This window comes from Hyperolius riggenbachi, chromosome 8 (genome assembly GCF_040937935.1).
Source record: "Hyperolius riggenbachi isolate aHypRig1 chromosome 8, aHypRig1.pri, whole genome shotgun sequence".
Lineage (NCBI taxonomy): Eukaryota > Metazoa > Chordata > Amphibia > Anura > Hyperoliidae > Hyperolius > Hyperolius riggenbachi.
The window spans coordinates 124,550,677-124,567,844 of record NC_090653.1 but is presented as its reverse complement, the minus strand read 5'-3'; the positions used below and the strand labels follow the sequence as shown (position 1 = coordinate 124,567,844).

At 42.9% G+C, this 17,168-nt stretch overlaps 1 long non-coding RNA gene across 1 annotated transcript in view; it reads left to right on the top strand.

Moving 5' to 3' along the window:
• The window catches only part of LOC137528311 (uncharacterized), a 17,061-nt gene extending 16,537 nt beyond the window's left edge, over positions 1 to 524 (top strand). Inside the window, exon 3 of the long non-coding RNA XR_011023360.1 lies at positions 359 to 524. This is a non-coding gene — a long non-coding RNA (uncharacterized lncRNA). The remainder of the gene's footprint in view (positions 1 to 358) is intronic.
• Positions 525 to 17,168: the final 16,644 nt, after the last annotated feature.

Sequence of the window (17,168 nt, the reverse complement as noted above, 5' to 3'; positions counted from 1 at the left end):
TTCATTTATGCTATCTATTGTTTTCTTATTTTCAAGTGCTTGCTCACGTGCAACCAATGTTTAAAAGCAAATTGCAAGTCAGGCAATGGCACTGGGGATCCATGAAACTGGAATCTGAACATATTCATTCATCCAAAGGCTTAGAGAGGCGTTTTATGTGTGTTCCTTCGCTGTGTTGCCATTACGGCTGTGATTATTCCAGTTTTATGTTTGTCAGCGGAGCATATGGGTTGAGATCATTTGTATTCCAAGTATTATGCTGCCAGTGTAAATTATTAAAGGCCCAATTCATAAAAGCAATATCCACCATATGTATTTTTTTCTCATTGTGCAGCATTTGTTTAATGCTTCATTCCAGGCTAAAGAAGGAAATGTGACTATACCCCGAGTGAACATATTATTGTCCTTCAACTGGAGGAACGAAGAAGGAAAACAACAATGATCCGAGCAGCCAGGCTTCAATCACTATGACTAATATAGAGGCAACACAACTACACAGTTTTCCTTTAAAAATGAATGGAAAGCACAACAGCAATAATTATGTATGAAAACTACTTTGTGGTTCAATGCTGTCATTGAATGCATGATAATATTTTGCCAGGATCAATCCATTGATACTAGAACACAAGATGGTTCCCTTAAAGTGATCCTGAAGTGTATAGCTGTAGTACAGATTCATGGTAAAGCTGCAAAGTATAGTATCTTATCACTATACCTGGCCAGAGTGTTTGCAGTGCGATGCTCCGCCCCAAAATGCACAAATCATCACTCATATGACCATGCCGCCCCTGCACGCCCTTCACCCAGTGAAGTACAGCCTGTTGGACAGAAAGTACGTCACTGGGATTCACAGGTCCCCATTGTATTTGCGTCATTACGTGCATGTGCACCGCCACTAGCGTATTTAAAATGTCTGCATCGACCATAGACTTCCATGCGCCCCACCGATAATGTGTCACTGCGGAAGTCCGGCGGTAACACACTGTTGACCTTGCGGTGATTCGGAAACTCCCGGTGCAATGCGATGAAAAGGGGTAGGTATACTGGGCCTCATAGACTTTCATTGCTATTGCGTTACCCACGCAACGCAAAGAACGTTCCCTAGTGTAAAAGGGGCCTAAAAGAATTTACAAATCCCTACTGCATCTAATGAGTGCCCCCAATGCTCGGCAGCCAACCCCTCTTTCCTGCATTTGCTTTCAGATTGCCCTCCTCTTGCTGATTTCTGGAGGCAAATAGTAAAGTTCTTGCATGACAGTATGGGATCCCTTGTCTCTGTCAACCTCAAGATGTGTATTTTACATATCTTTAGTGAAATCTTACCTAAATACGACAGAACATTTTTGACCAAAACTCTATTTGCTGCCGAGCAATGCATAGCTCTTAGATGGTTATCCCTGATTTCTCCTTCCTTAGATGTCTGGAAGGCTAGAATTAATAGAATGCTACCATTTAAGCGCCTGGTTTATAAAAAAAGAGGGAAAGCGCAAAAATTCTCTCGTATCTTGGAAAAATGGATTGAAAATTATCATGGATAACATAAGTATTATACCAATCTGTCTCCCACTTGTTTAGGAACTCTCCATTCTAATTCTGCTTTATCGCTTCTACAATTTACCTTATTTTACAATGGGATGCAAAAGTTTGGGCAACCTTGTTAATCGTCATGATTTTCCTTTATAAATCGTTGGTTGTTACGATAAAAAATGTCAGTTAAGTATATCATATAGGAGACACACACAGTGATATTTGAGGAGTGAAATTAAGTTAATGGATTTACAGAAAGTGTGCAATAATTGTTTAAACAAAATTAGGCAGGTGCATAAATGTTGGCACTGTTGTCATTGTATTGATTCCAAAACCTTTAAAACTAATTATTGGAACTCAAATTGGCTTGGTAAGCTCAGTGACAACTGACCTACATACAAAGGTGAATCCAATTATGAAAAAGGGTCAATTGTAAGTTTTCCTCCTCTTTTAATTTTCTCTGAAGAGTAGCAACATGGGGGTCTCAAAACAACTCTCAAATGACCTGAAAACAACTATTGTTCACCATCATGGTTTAGGGGAAGGATACAGAAAGCTGTCTCAGAGATTTCAGCTGTCTGTTTCCACAGTTAGGAACATACTGAGGAAATGGAAGACCACAGGCTCAGTTCAAGTTAAGGCTCGAAGTGGCAGACCAAGAAAAATCTTGGATAGACAGAAGCGACGAATGGTGGGAACAGTCAGAGTCAACCCACAGACCAGCACCAAAGACCTACAACATCATCTTGCTGCAGATGGAGTCACTGTGCAACGTTCAACCATTCGGCGCACTTTACACAAAGAGATGCTGTATGCGAGAATGATGCAGAGGAAGCTTTTTCTCTGCCCACAGCACAAACAGAGCCGCTTGAGGTATGCTAAAGCACATTTGGACAACCCAGCTTCATTTTGGAATAAGGTGCTGTGGACTGATTAAACTAAAATTGAGTTATTTGGGCATAACAAGAGGCGTTATGCATGGAGGAAAAACAACACAGCATTCCAAGAAAAACACCTGCTACCTACAGTAAAATATGGTGGTGGTTCCATCATGCTGTGGGGCTGTGTGGCCAGTGCAAGGACTGGGAATCTTGTCAAAGTTGAGGGATGCATGGATTCCACTCAGTATCAGCAGATTCTGGAGACCAATGTCCAGGAATCAGTGACAAAGCTGAAGCTGCGCCGGGGCTGGATCTGTCAACAAGACCACGACCCTAAACACTGCTCAAAATCTACTAAGGCATTCATGCAGAGAAACAAGTACAACGTTCTGAAACGGCCATCTCAGTCCCCAGACCTCAATATAATTGAAAATCTGTGGTGTGAGTTAAAAAGAGCTGTCCATGCTCGGAGAAGCCATCAAACCTGAATGAACTACAGATGTTTTGTAAAGAGGAATGGTCCAAAATACCTTCAACCAGAATCCAGACTCTCATTAGAACCTACAGGAAGTGTTTAGAGGCTGTCATTTCTGCAAAAGAAGGATTTACTAAATATTTCATTTCTTTTTTGTGGTGCCCAAATTTATGCGCCTGCCTAATTTTGTTTAAACAATTATTGCACACTTTCTGTAAATCCAATAAACTTCATTTCACTTCTCAAATATCACTGTGTGTGTCTCCTATATGATATATTTAACTGACATTTTTTATCGTAACAACCAACAATTTATACAGGAAAATCATGACGATTAACAAGGTTGCCCAAACTTTCGCATCCCACTGTATTCTACAGTTATCTGCCTATGTATATATATACCATATATATCATAAAAAGTGTCAGGTGCAGGTAATGTTATTTTGAGAATTTTTAGAAACCAAGATGGCAGCCCCTAAGATGCACGGATAATTCATTCTGAAAATCTTATCAGCAAGGTCATATGGCAATTATTTAGGTGTGTAGAGAATGGCTGAGATGACACTGAGAAAAGAAAAGTTTAGCTTTAAAGAACAAGTGACACCCATGCTAACCTAGAAATAAAAAACACATATATAAGTAGATAAATACTAGTTCTACTTACATAACCGATGTATTACACTGTCCACGTTATGATCCATGTGAATTTTATAAAGGAAAAGCAGAGAATCCTATTCTAGACCGTTTCCAACTTGGTTACCTTTGAATGAAGCTAATTCTGACATCATTTCCTCCCTCACTCTTTTTTCTCCTCTTGCTAATTGTGTATTCATAACCCACCCTCCTACCAGAGTCTTCAGACACTCCCACTGAGGTCTATACTAGGAAGTGCACTGTCTTATGTAATTAGAAGGAGGGAGAAATAAAGGAGTAACCATTTGAGGACTGGAGAATCAGCCCACAGATTGGAGACCCCTCAGACCAGAGGAAGCACACACATGAGAGATATATGACCAATCTCACAGTGGTCATAAGGAACAGGTGAGTGCAATTCCTGTGGGTTTAATCCTTGATGAACTTGATGAGAGAGCTGAGCGCTACGCAACTTATATGTATTGTTAAAAATGTTGATAAAAATCATTGTGTAACGATCGGTGTAACACAGAGAGGATCCGATTATCGGTGATCTGCAGTATCACCGAGAATACAGATATATACCCGATTATTGATGATCTGCAGTATCACCGATAATCAGATATATCTCTAACCTCTGGACACCTGAGTAATATGAGTGTTTGGTGCAACAGTAATACTTTGAGGAGAGCACCTGTATAGAGGGTGCAGGGCAGTAGAGATACTGCCCAAAGAACAGGCTCCTTCCAAAAGCCTGAGGCTCCCCAAGGGGAGGAGTCAGGCTGAGAATGGGAAGGACCAGAGTGTGAGTGACACCAATGGTGGAGTGTCACTAAAAGATCTGTGAACTATCTCTAAACAGAGGAGGTAGTTCTCGAGGTCGGACAAGACAGGTCGGCAACAGACAGACAGATCAGATACAGAGGAAGGAGACAGATTCGGAATCCTAAGACAAGCAAGGTTTGGCAACGGAGTATCAAATATAGCGAGGTACCAAATCAGAGATCAGAAGAGAGGTCAGGAAAGCAGAAGGTCGTAACAAATAATCAACAATGTCTAGTCTTTAGGTGTGAGCTCCTTGATCATCAACACCCTGGATCTAGTCTGAAGTATAACAGGATGGTTAAGCTAATTCCTAGTCTTGGGTGTGAGCTCAGTAGTCATCAACACCCTGGAACTAGTCTGAATGATAACACAGATAATACACAGTATTCCTAGTCTTGGGTGTGAGCTCCGTAGTCATCAACACCCTGGAACTAGTCTGAATAATAACACAGATACTGACAAAAGGTCTGAGTGCTACCACGTAGTGATCGCAACGGCAGACACCAGAGAAATGACCAGCACCCAGTATATATACCAAAGCGCTCTCCAGCGCCCCCCCTAAGTGCTGGACCAATGGGAACTGATAGAATTGTCAGCTGACCGGCTTGGTCAGCTGACACCCTTCTGGCTGTCATAAAAGCTCTGCCTCTCAGCGCGCGCGCGCGTCCTTCTGAACCTGTGTGGACTATCAGTCCCAGCCACACCAGACATGTGTTGTAATGCATCCGCTGTGCTGGACGCGGAACCAGCTGCACCGCTATCAGAGCATGCGGCGGTTTCTCCGCGTTCAGCCATACTGACAGATGTAGGCTTATGCGTGCAAACCGCCGCGTTAGACGCGGAATCAGCCGCCTTGCTCTGAGTACCCGCGGCGGCTTTTCTGCATTTTCTCACACATTGTTAAAAGAAACAAAAAATACATAACAAAATTGTAATAAAAAAGGAGGCCTAATTTCCTAATCTGATATTGGATTGGTAAAGCCTGTTCTCTGGGGGATCGAACATGTTGGGGGGAGCAGGGGCAAGTCCATACAAAGAGTTCACTGGAACAAGAATCCATAGCTTTAAAATGGTAGAGGGTGTGGACAAGTCCATACATAGAATTTACACAAGAAGTATAAGGCTCCATACCTTTGAATGTGGGAGGGAAGGGGGGGACAAGTCCATATGTAAAGGTCACATGAGAAGAGAAAGGCTCCATATCTATGAATGGGATGGGGGGGGGGACGACAAGTCTATACATAGAGGTCACATGAAAATAACAAGGCTCCATAGCTTTCAATGGGGGGGGGGGCACAAACCATGCGTAGAGATTACATGAGAAGAACAAGGCTCTATAGCTCCGAGCTGCTGCATGTTGCTGGACAAGTGAGTTATTCATTCCACAGAGATTATCCATTATATATACAGTGGAGGAAATAATTATTTGACCCCTCACTGATTTTGTAAGTTTGTCCAATGACAAAGAAATGAAAAGTCTCAGAACAGTATCATTTCAATGGTAGGTTTATTTTAACAGTGGCAGATAGCACATCAAAAGGAAAATCGAAAAAATAACCTTAAATAAAAGATAGCAACTGATTTGCATTTCATTGAGTGAAATAAGTTTTTGAACCCCTACCAACCATTAAGAGTTTTGGCTCCCACAGAGTGGTTAGACACTTCTACTCAATTAGTCACCCTCATTAAGGACACCTGTCTTAACTAGTCACCTGTATAAAAGACACCTGTCCACAGAATCAATCAATCAAGCAGACTCCAAACTCTCCAACATGGGAAAGACCAAAGAGCTGTCCAAGGATGTCAGAGACAAAATTGTAGACCTGCACAAGGCTGGAATGGGCTACTAAACCATTAGCAAGAAGCTGGGAGAGAAGGTGACAACTGTTGGTGCGATTGTTCGAAAATGTAAGGAGCACAAAATGACCATCAATCGACCTCGCTCTGGGGCTCCACGCAAGATCTCACCTCGTGGGGTGTCAATGGTTCTGAGAAAGGCGAAAAAGCATCCTAGAACTACACGGGAGGAGTTAGTGAATGACCTCAAATTAGCAGGGACCACAGTCACCAAGAAAACCATTGGAAACACATTACACCTCAATGGATTAAAATCCTGCAGGGCTCGCAAGGTCCCGCTGCTCAAGAAGGCACATGTGCAGGCCCGTCTGAAGTTTGCCAATGAACACCTGAATGATTCTGTGAGTGACTGGGAGAAGGTGCTGTGGTCTGATGAGACCAAAATAGAGCTCTTTGGCATTAACTCAACTCGCTGTGTTTGGAGGAAGAAAAATGCTGCCTATGACCCCCAAAACACCGTCCCCACCGTCAAGCATGGGGGTGGAAACATTTTGCTTTGGGGGTGTTTTTCTGCTTAGGGCACAGGACAACTTAATCGCATTAACGGGAAAATGGACGGAGCCATGTATCGTGAAATCCTGAAATCCTGAACGACAACCTCCTTCCCTCTGCCAGGAAAGTGAAAATGGGTCGTGGATGGGTGTTCCAGCACGACAATGACCCAAAACATACAGCAAAGGCAACAAAGGAGTGGCTCAATAAGAATCACATTAAGGTCATGGAGTGGCCTAGTCAGTCTCCGGACCTTAATCCAATAGAAAACCTATGGAGGGAGCTCAAGCTCAGAGTTGCACAGAGACAGCCTCGAAACCTTAGGGATTTAGAGATGATCTGCAAAGAGGAGTGGACCAACATCCCTCCTAAAATGTGTGCAAACTTGGTCATCAATTACAAGAAAGGTTTGACCTCTGTGCTTCTAAACAAGGCTTTTTCCACTAAGTATTAAGTCTTTTATTGTTAGAGGGTTCAAAAACTTATTTCACTCAATGAAATGCAAATCAGTTGCTATCTTTTATTTAAGGTTATTTTTTCGATTTTCCTTTTGATGTGCTAACTGCCACTGTTAAAATAAACCTACCATTGAAATGATACTGTTCTGAGACTTTTCATTTCTTTGTCATTGGACAAACTTTAAAAATCAGTGAGGGGTCAAATAATTATTTCCTCCACTGTATATACAGGATCTTCTCAAAAAAATAGCATATTGTGATAAAGTTCATTATTTTCTGTAATGTACTGATAAACATTAGACTTTCATATATTTTAGATTCAAATACACACAACTGAAGTAGTTCAAGCCTTTTATTGTTTTAATATTGATGATTTTGGCATACAGGTCATGAAAACCCAAAATTCCTATCTCAAAAAATTAGCATATTTCATCCGACCAATAAAAGAAAAGTGTTTTTAAAACAAAAAAAGTCAACCTTCAAATAATTATGTTCAGTTATGCACTCAATACTTGGTCGGGAATCCTTTTGCAGAAATGACTGCTTCAATGCGGCGTGGCATGGAGACAATCAGCCTGTGGCACTGCTCAGGTGTTATGGAGGCCCAGGATGCTTCGATAGCGGCCTTAAGCTCAACCAGAGTGTTGGGTCTTGCGTCTCTCAACTTTCTCTTCACAATATCCCACAGATTCTCTTTGGGGGTTCAGGCCAGGAGAGTTGGCAGGCCAATTGAGCACAGTAATACCATGGTCAGTAAACCATTTACCAGTGGTTTTGGCACTGTGAGCAGGTGCCAGGTCGTGCTGAAAAATGAAATCTTCATCTCCATAAAGCTTTTCAGCAGATGGAAGCATGAACCCACTTTTGAACCAGAAACAGCGGCAGAAGCGACTGACCTGGGCTACAGAGAAGCAGCACTGAACTGTTGCTCAGTGGTCCAAAGTACTTTTTTTGGATGAAAGCAACTTTTACATGTCATTCAGAAATCAAGGTGCCAGAGTCTGGAGGAAGACTGGGGAGAGGGAAATGCCAAAATGCCGGAAGTCCAGTGTCAAGTACCCACAGTCAGTGATGGTCTGAGATGCCATGTCAGCTGCTGGTGTTGGTCCACTGTGTTTTATCAAGGGCAGGGTCAATGCAGCAAGCTATCAGGAGATTTTGGAGCACTTCATGCTTCCATCTGCTGAAAAGCTTTATGGAGATGAAGATTACATTTTTCAGCACAACCTGGCACCTGCTCACAGTGCCAAAACCACTGGTAAATGGTTTACTGACCATGGTATTACTGTGCTCAATTGGCCTGCCAGCTCTCCTGACCTGAATCCCATAGAGAATCTGTGGGATATTGTGAAGAGAAAGTTGAGACTCAAGACCCAAGACTCTGGATGAGCTTAAGGTCGCTATCGAAGCATTCTGGGCCTTCATAACACCTGATCAGTGCCACAGGCTGATTGCCTCCATGCCACACTGCATTGAAGCAGTCATTTCTGCAAAAGGATTCCTGACCAAGTATTGAGTGCATAACTGAACATAATTATTTGAAGGTTGACTTTTTTTGTTTTAAAAACACTTTTCTTTTATTGGTCGAATGAAATATGCTAATTTTTTGAAATAGGAAGTTTGGGTTTTCATGAGCTGTATGCCAACATCATCAATGGTAAAACAATAAAAGGCTTGAACTACTTCAGTTGTGTGTATTTGAATCTAAAATATATGAAAGTCTAATGTTTATCAGTACATTACAAAAAATAATGAACTTTATCACAATATGCTAATTTTTTGAGAAGATCCTGTATATGCCTCAGAGTTACAATGAGGTCAATCTCATTTCACGTTTCTACGTAAAGTGATGAAAGTAAATACGTCCTGCACAAATTTACAATGGGATACCTATGTATTTGGATAAAAGAAACTTGAGAGTGAACTTACCTGAGGTCGCCCACATAAGCCCTGAGAATAATGGGATTCAGCTAACTTGGGGAGGGGCATCATAAGCATGGTGTTCGATTGCGTGCTGCTTTGGGACCAGTAAAAGAGAAAGAAAACTATGAAGGGCTAAACTGGCAACTGGCATCCTCAGCTGATGTCAAGGACCTTGCTAATGTGACATGTTTCACCCTCCAATCAGGGCTTTTTGAAACAAGTCAATCCGTGACATCAGCTGAGGATCTTTACCCGTCCCACAGGCAATTGGTTCGCAAATGTGCCTCCCTGTAGACATCTCAAAGTGGACATTATGCACATTTGCTGCTGTCATTTATGACAGGCTGGGAGCCCAAAAACCAATAACCAGTTAGTGGTGAAAGCCCACCGGGGTGATTCTTATTATTAGACAGACCTACCTATACTGGGGGCAACTATACTTGGCTTCCTATACTAGCGCCACCAACTCCTAGCTACCTATACTGGGGCACCTATACCTAGCTACGTATACTGGGGGCACCTATACCTGGACACCTACATTTGGGACACCTATACCAGTATACCTATACTGGGGGGCTAAATACTGATTCACAAATAACGTTCCTCAGTGTGCGGGGGGTTGGGGATGCAATTTTTACACCCTTGTCCTGGCAGGAATTTATCCTAGAAACTGCCCTGATTGGAACCTGAAGCTTAGCTTCCATTGCACACGCTGCATCATGCACATGGGTGAAACATGGGGGGGGTCTTAAACTCGAGTCAGCTTATACTCACTATTGGCATGCTGATCCTTTATCATTTAAAATAGTTATAGTGACATGTTCCCTGGTGATCAGTGTTGATGGCGCCAGGGTCACACAACATCATTTTCAACGATTTGGACTGTAAAGGTAGGTAGGTAGCCAGGTATAGGTGTCCCCTGTATAGGGTATCTAGGTATAGTTGCCCCCAGTATAGGTAGCCAGTATAGTTGCCCCAGTATAGGGAGTATAGTTGCCCCAGTATATCTACTATAGTTACCCCAGTATAGGTAGTATAGTTGCCCTTAGTGCCCACTCCCCCCGCAGCTGCCACTCGTTTTACCTTATGAGCTGGCGGCCACTCTCCTCCATGCTCTGTCTTCTTCTTTCACAGCAGTGCGTCCCTCGGCTGCTGTGAAGAGGAAGGAAGCAGGACAGCAGTTCCCCTGGTAACAGCGATATACATCGCCGCTACGAGAAGCCTCTTCCCTGCCTCTTCACAGCAGCCACGCGACGCGCTGCAGTGAAAGACGATGAAGGAGCATGGAGAAGAGGGGCCGACTGGGGTGTAAAGGAGGAAGTAGCCACCAGCTCATAAGGTAACACGAGCGGCTGCCACGGGGGAAGCGGGGGTTGAGAGGCCAGACCCGTGGACTGGCAGAAAACAGCCCACGGACCGGCAGTGGGCCGTGGATCAGCAGTTTGGGGCCCCTAATCTAAATGATTCTTAAGGTGGTCACACACCATACAATTTTTTACATTTCTTTTCAATTCAAAGATTACAATAAATTTTTCTAAATAGTTATAACATTTGGAAAATATGACCAATGTACTACACACATGCACATGTGTTAATGTTCCCCCAATTATGAAAAATTGTTGAAAACTCTGAGATACATGCTTGGGTGTATATATTAAGAAATTGAAAGATCTACCTACACCATTCAAGTTTCATAAAAATTGAACAGAAAAATCCACCACTCCCGATAGACTTATATAGAAAAAAATAGGAAATCCAATTGGATTTCTTGCTCGAATAAAAATAGGAAATCCAATTGAATTTCTTGCTCGAATAAAAAGCTTTCATGTTCCGGGAAATCTGATAATTTTTTATCAAATTGCCATAAAATCGGATCATTTTGATGTATCGTGTGTGGCCACCTTTATAATGGACTGTTAAAAAGTTGAGAGTGTTGCTGAGGGTTGTTGTGGTTAGATCTACTGTAAGCTGGACAGATACGGAGGACTTCATATACATTAAAGCATATATCTGAGATCTACAGAAGCACATAGCTCAATCTGAGGATTTGCAGAGATAACGATAGGCAAGGTTGTCATTTTTGTCTGGTAATTTGTACTGCTGTGCATTTTGTTTTTTCTCTAAAAGCTTTCATAGCACAAAGTGAAGTGTCTTATCACACAGGTGTTAGGCCATTAAAAAAAAACTGTTGTTTTACAGTGCCATTCACACTTGCGATCTCAAATCCCCAATGTGCTGGGGACACTGCAATGGCACTGCACAGGATCTGCAGTCTATTTGAATCTTAAATAATAAAACAGCATTGTATTAGAATTCACAGGAGTGCGGCTTTGTACATTCATAATGGTTGCTGAACTCTGAGGTGAATCCTAATATTCTTAATAATTTATTGCAATGGATGTCATTCCTTATAATACAGCAATTCTCACACTAGTTCAGGAGCTTTTAGGCTTGGGCTGCAGTATGTATTAGACTCTGTGATTTGAGGTGCAGTGATTTAAACACTTTATTTTCAGGTCGGTTTTACACTTATTCTTTGCTGAGCAGGAAGTAAGTCACTGGGATTTCCGAGCATGCCCAACGCAAAGCACTCCCGTCAATGTAATCCCTGCGTTACCCATTGACTCCAATGACTTCCGCCACCGCTGCGTTGCCGCGGAAGTCATATGGCAATGTGCGGCTGACTTTGCATCGCTTTGGCAGAGATACGGAAACTTTTGGCGTAACGAGACGCGGTAAGTGTAATTGGCTTCATTGACTTGCATTGCTGTTGCATTACCCTGCGGTAAAACAGGGTAACACAACACACACTTGCAATGCAAGTGTAAAAGGGGCCTCAAGTGTACAATATTTTCTTGCCTGTTTATTCAGCAACTCCTTTTCTTTGTGCTATACAGTGGAACTGTGGTTTGTGAGGATAATTCGTCCTGGAAACATGTTTGTAATCTAAAGCATTCTTACACGAAAGCGAATTTCCCCATAAGGATTCATGGAAACTCAGATGATTCATTACACAATCCAAAAACATTTACAGAGAAATACTTTCACTACAACAGAATCATTATTATCTGATGCCTCACACCAACCTTTTTTGTGTTTGGCTTTAGCTAAGAACTTATCCAACAACAGTTGCTTTTGCCTGTTTTTTAGGATTTCAAGGTAATGTGACATTGTACAGTCCCTACACTCAGACTAAAGGATATCTGTTATGATCGCTTCTGCAGCGTTTACTGCTGACTGCACTGGTATTGCAAACCAAGCAGTTCTAATGTCATTACATGCATTTGCTTGCATAGTTTGGTTTGCACTTAAACTAGTTGCTGATTCCATCTGCAGTCGCTCTGAAGTTTATGACAGTTTAATATGCTTTTGTGTAAACAAACATTGTCTGCTGCAGTGGAGGGGCGGTCCCTTTCCTGCAGGCTGCATATCATTGTCTGCCTTTTCCTGCTATCAGCCTGTGATTAATTACCATTCACTTGTGTGGGAATCTGCAGGTCTGCTCCCATTGGATGACCTCAGTATAAAGAACTGCTTCCTGCAATGCCTCATGGGCTATCATAGTTTCAGACTCTATCTGTTACTCTGCTCGTGCTCCACCTCGTTCCTGGTCCGTGTGGACTGCGCTGACTCCTGCGAAGGGGTCAGCGAGTCCTCCTAGTTCTGCTCTTGTTCTAGAAGTTGCTACTTGCTTGTCTTGTGTCATATATTGGTTCATCGCCAATATATACGCATACTTGCGCATTTTGTTATTTTCCTTGTATTCGTGTTACGTTAATATATCAGTGTCGCTGATATATACGTACACGAACTGTTTATTTCCTGTGTTCAGCTAGTCAGTTTTCCAGCACGTTTTGGTAGTTTGCGCGTATCGTGAACACCCGTGCTGAGCTAGTTATCCTGTTCCTGGTCCTGTTTGTGGATTGCGTTCATCTCTGCGAAGAGATAACGAATCCTTCTGAATCCTGTTCCTGGTCCTGTTTGTGGATTGCGTTCATCTCTGCGAAGAGATAACGAATCCTTCTGAATCCTGTTCCTGGTCCTGTTTGTGGATTGCGTTCATCTCTGCGAAGAGATAGCGAATCCTTCTGAGTCCTGTTCCCTGTATTACTTCAGTCTTAGTCAGAGTTCCTGCTTATGTCATATATCGGTTCATTGCCAATATATACATATGTTAGTCAGACGTTACGAATAGTTTCATTGATAGCTGTAATTGTAATACGCTAGGAAAACATACTTATTGTATATTTATCTGTGTTACGTTCATCTATCTCGATCCTGCTATTTCCTGTCTCTCCTGTCCTGTCTTTGTGAGTCACGCCATCGCCGCAACGCATTGGCTGCCTCATTCCAGTCGGTCTGGTTTTGGACGCTTGCTGTCGCTAAGTAATCGCTAGCTAGCAAGCGTTCATTCTGTCTACCTGTCCTGATCTCCTCAGTCCTGGTTTATGCGCTCAGCGCTACCTTGCGCTGAGACGTTATTACGAAAGTGTTTGTGGCTGTTCAGATCTGCACCGGCTCTGTGCACCACAATCTCCTATTGGAGTCAGTCCTCTCCTCCACTAAACTGGGGATATCCTGATCCCTTGTGCTGGTGTGTGTACCTCCTTCACGTCAGCTTATGTGTTGTATGCTGACTGTGGAGATTACACCCCCAAGCTTAACATTATGATAGCCCCATTACCAATCCCCATTGTGGGGGGGGTTCCCAGCAAAAATGACACTGTTTGTTATGGTTCCTGTTCCTTTAAGAAATTTGAGAAGCTCAATTCTGAAACAGAAAATGAGTTTTTTTCTGAATGTGCCAGGTTCCTGGCCAATCCTGAGCTCCAGGCTACTCCTGTTTCAACGTGGGCCCCCCAGCTAGTTTATGTTTTATTTAAGGGAAGATTGTTTCAGTGGGCCTACGATGTCTTGGATCATACCAATTTAAAAGAAAGACCACTGGAATTTCTAGCGTTTGTGATCCATAACTGGCTGCGCAAAACCGATTTGCCTAGCCCTTTTGATAAGCTCCTGGCAGCTTGTCAATCAGCTGCTCCTTCTACTGCCTACAAAAATAATCAGCAAGCAGATAATTGTTCTGATAACTTTTCTTCTGCTAAGGCAGCAGGGTCTAAAGCCAAACGTAAACGCTCCAAAAGAAAAGCGTTACAATCAGCGGAGTCGTTGCCCTTGGCGACTGCGCATCAGATCTGTAACGAGACTCCACCATTAGCAGATAATGAAATTCAGTCACCATTCAGGGGAGTCAAATGGACCTATGAAACTACTAATGAACTTTCATTGCTAGCCAGGGAAAATAAAGGTTCTTGTTTAAATGAATTATCTGAATATGATTATGAAGATATATTACAGAGTATTGAACAGATCAATTTATTCGTGCAGCAAGGGAAATTTGCATACACTACAGTTCAATACTTGCTACAGGTATTGGAGATCCTTAGGAATAAGAAATCGGCCAATCACCTGCTAAATAACCCAATGTATGTTTCTGCCACTAACACATTTGCAAACTATGATCAGCCGGAATGCTCAGCTGTTAAATATGCATGGGATCCTCCATTTGAGAAAGGAGAGATGGAAGCTCTGGTCTATGAATGGAAGAAAGATGCAAGTTCATTTTGTCAGTTTTACAGTGCAAAAAGTGAATTAGTATTGAATGCATGCATTAAGTCTGCTTATAACCTAATAAAAACTGGTGTGTGTGGGTATGACTTTGTGGCTCCATTGATCGATGTGTGGAGAATGATTCTGGACGATTTTTATGCAATTCAATCAGTTGATACCAGGGAAGACACACTGTCAAGTGGAGATTGTTCCACTTCCTCAGTTCCTGAGGACTCGCCTGCTTCAGCACCTTTGGCTGATTCAGCGAGTGATTCTGAGCTCCTTTTGTGTGAAATTGAAGTTCCTGTAATTCCACCCTGTACCATGGATAACTCAGTGTTACTTCCCAGTAAGACAGAAATTACTAATACTTCCTTAATCTTGCCCTGCACAAATTTCTCAGCAGAGGACCCAGAAGTCCTGCTGACTTTCGAGTCCAGCCTAGCCAGTACTCATGACTCTTTGTTTAGTGAAACAGACACCAGAAAAATCTTGCCTGTCTCTGCAAACACTTCTGCAGAAATTACCTGTGTTAATAAAGTTCAACTCCTGTCTGATCCAGCAGATGCCAATAGATGCACTATATCAGTTTCCGAGTCCCAGCAATCCTGTCTAGTAAACTCAGAACCCCAGCATCTGAATTTTCCAATTTTACAAATGAATGGTGATTCAGATGCGCAAACATTGTGTCTTGATCTTCCTGTTTCTACACCTCGCTCTAGTTTCGTGAATAGCTCAGAGCATCTGCTATGTGAACCTGAAATCGCAGAATTATTACCTTGTTCAGAAAATTTTCCAATAAATTTGCCCTGTACCATGAATTGTGCAGTAGATCTCTCCAATGAAACTCAGGTCACAGAATCATTATGCTGTCCAGCAGGTGCTTCCATGGTTTTGCCCTGCAATATGGACTGTTCAGTGATCCTGTCCAGTGAAGCTGTGGTCGCAGAGTCTTATGCTTCACCCAGTACTTTGGATACTTTAAACCCTTTAGCAGAGGAGGCTGAAGCACTGCTTACCTCAGTTGGTGTTGCAGTAATATTCACTTGTCTAGCAGCTGTTTTGGAATTACAGTCTGCTCTAATAAAACTTGATGAATTTCTGCCCAGCGAAGCAGAAGCCATTGAAATATTGTCCTCGTCAGCAAGTGTGTTAGATACCTTGCCCTGTACACAGTCTGATTTAACCAATGTTGTTGAGTCCCTCTCCAGTGTTGTAACAGCCGAGGAACTCCAGCCCTGTCCTCTGAATGTTTCAAAAGTCTTGCCCTGTAACATGGATAATTCTGACTCGCTGGAAAAAATAATAGAAATCTCAGAATTTCAGTCCGGGTTAATGAGTGTTTCTGAAACCCAGCCCTGTATCCTGGAAAATTCTGGTTCTCTGGCCGGTGTGGCAGAAGTTCCAGAGCCCCCTTCCTGTCTAGTGAGTTACTCAGTTTTGCCTAGTTCAGTGGGGATTGCTGCAATATTGACTTGTTTTGCAGCCCTTCATGAGCTCCAGTCCAGTGTATTTGATGAGTCTCTGTCTAGTCCAGAAGAAGCTATGGGAACCCTGTCTAGTTCAGTGCATACATCAGAAGATTTGCCCTGTCTTGTAAATGCCCCTGAACATGATTTGTTAATAACCCTGCTGGAATCAGCGACATCTAAGTCTGATCCTGCAGTTTTTAGTGAGAATCCAGTAACTATGAAGTCTAGTCATGATGAATTTTTTTTGCCCAGTTCTGGTTTCGGTCCTGTCTTGACTGACTTTGAGGTTCGCAGTTCCTTGACATGCCCAGAGGTTTCTCTTGTGCCGGTGTGCCCAGATGTGCTTCGTATGCCAGACTGCCCAGATTTGTCTGTGTTAGCGTGCTCACGTGCTTCCCTAGTGGAGACATGTTCTGATGTTGCCGGTTGGCCTGCATGCCCGGAGATGGTTCTGGTCCCTAAAAGCCCTGATCTTGATGTTTGTCCTTGTGACCCTGACTCTGGAGTTGCCCTGGGTTCCATAGGGGTTCTTGATAGTTCTCCATGTGAGCCTAAGGGGCGTTCTGACCTGTGGGGATCTCTTTGGAGCTTCCAAGTGTTCTGGGAGATCTCTGAGGAAACTTGTCCTGGTACCTTGGACTGGTTCAACGGTGGGTTTTGTGTTGGTAGGGACAGTTCCGGTGGGCATTGCAAAGGCTTTGGCGTTTTTGGACAGTCCTTGGAAGGCGGTGGGTATCGCACAGAGAGTTTCTTGGGGTTGTTTTCTGGAAGTCGTGGTTCTGATGGGTGTCACACTGAGGCTTGTAGTGCTGACGGGCATGGTTCGGTAGGTTCTGGTTCCAATTGGTCTAGTTTTGGTGAGACTGATTCAGAAATTTGGTTTTGTCGGACGGATCCGACCTTCATGAATTTTCAGTCAGATCGGTTTGCTGGATTTCCCACTTCTGATTTTTTGGTTTGGGTGGTTCAGGAGAAATATGTCAGTTTTCATAGGCGTCCAGAGGCCGCGTTTAAG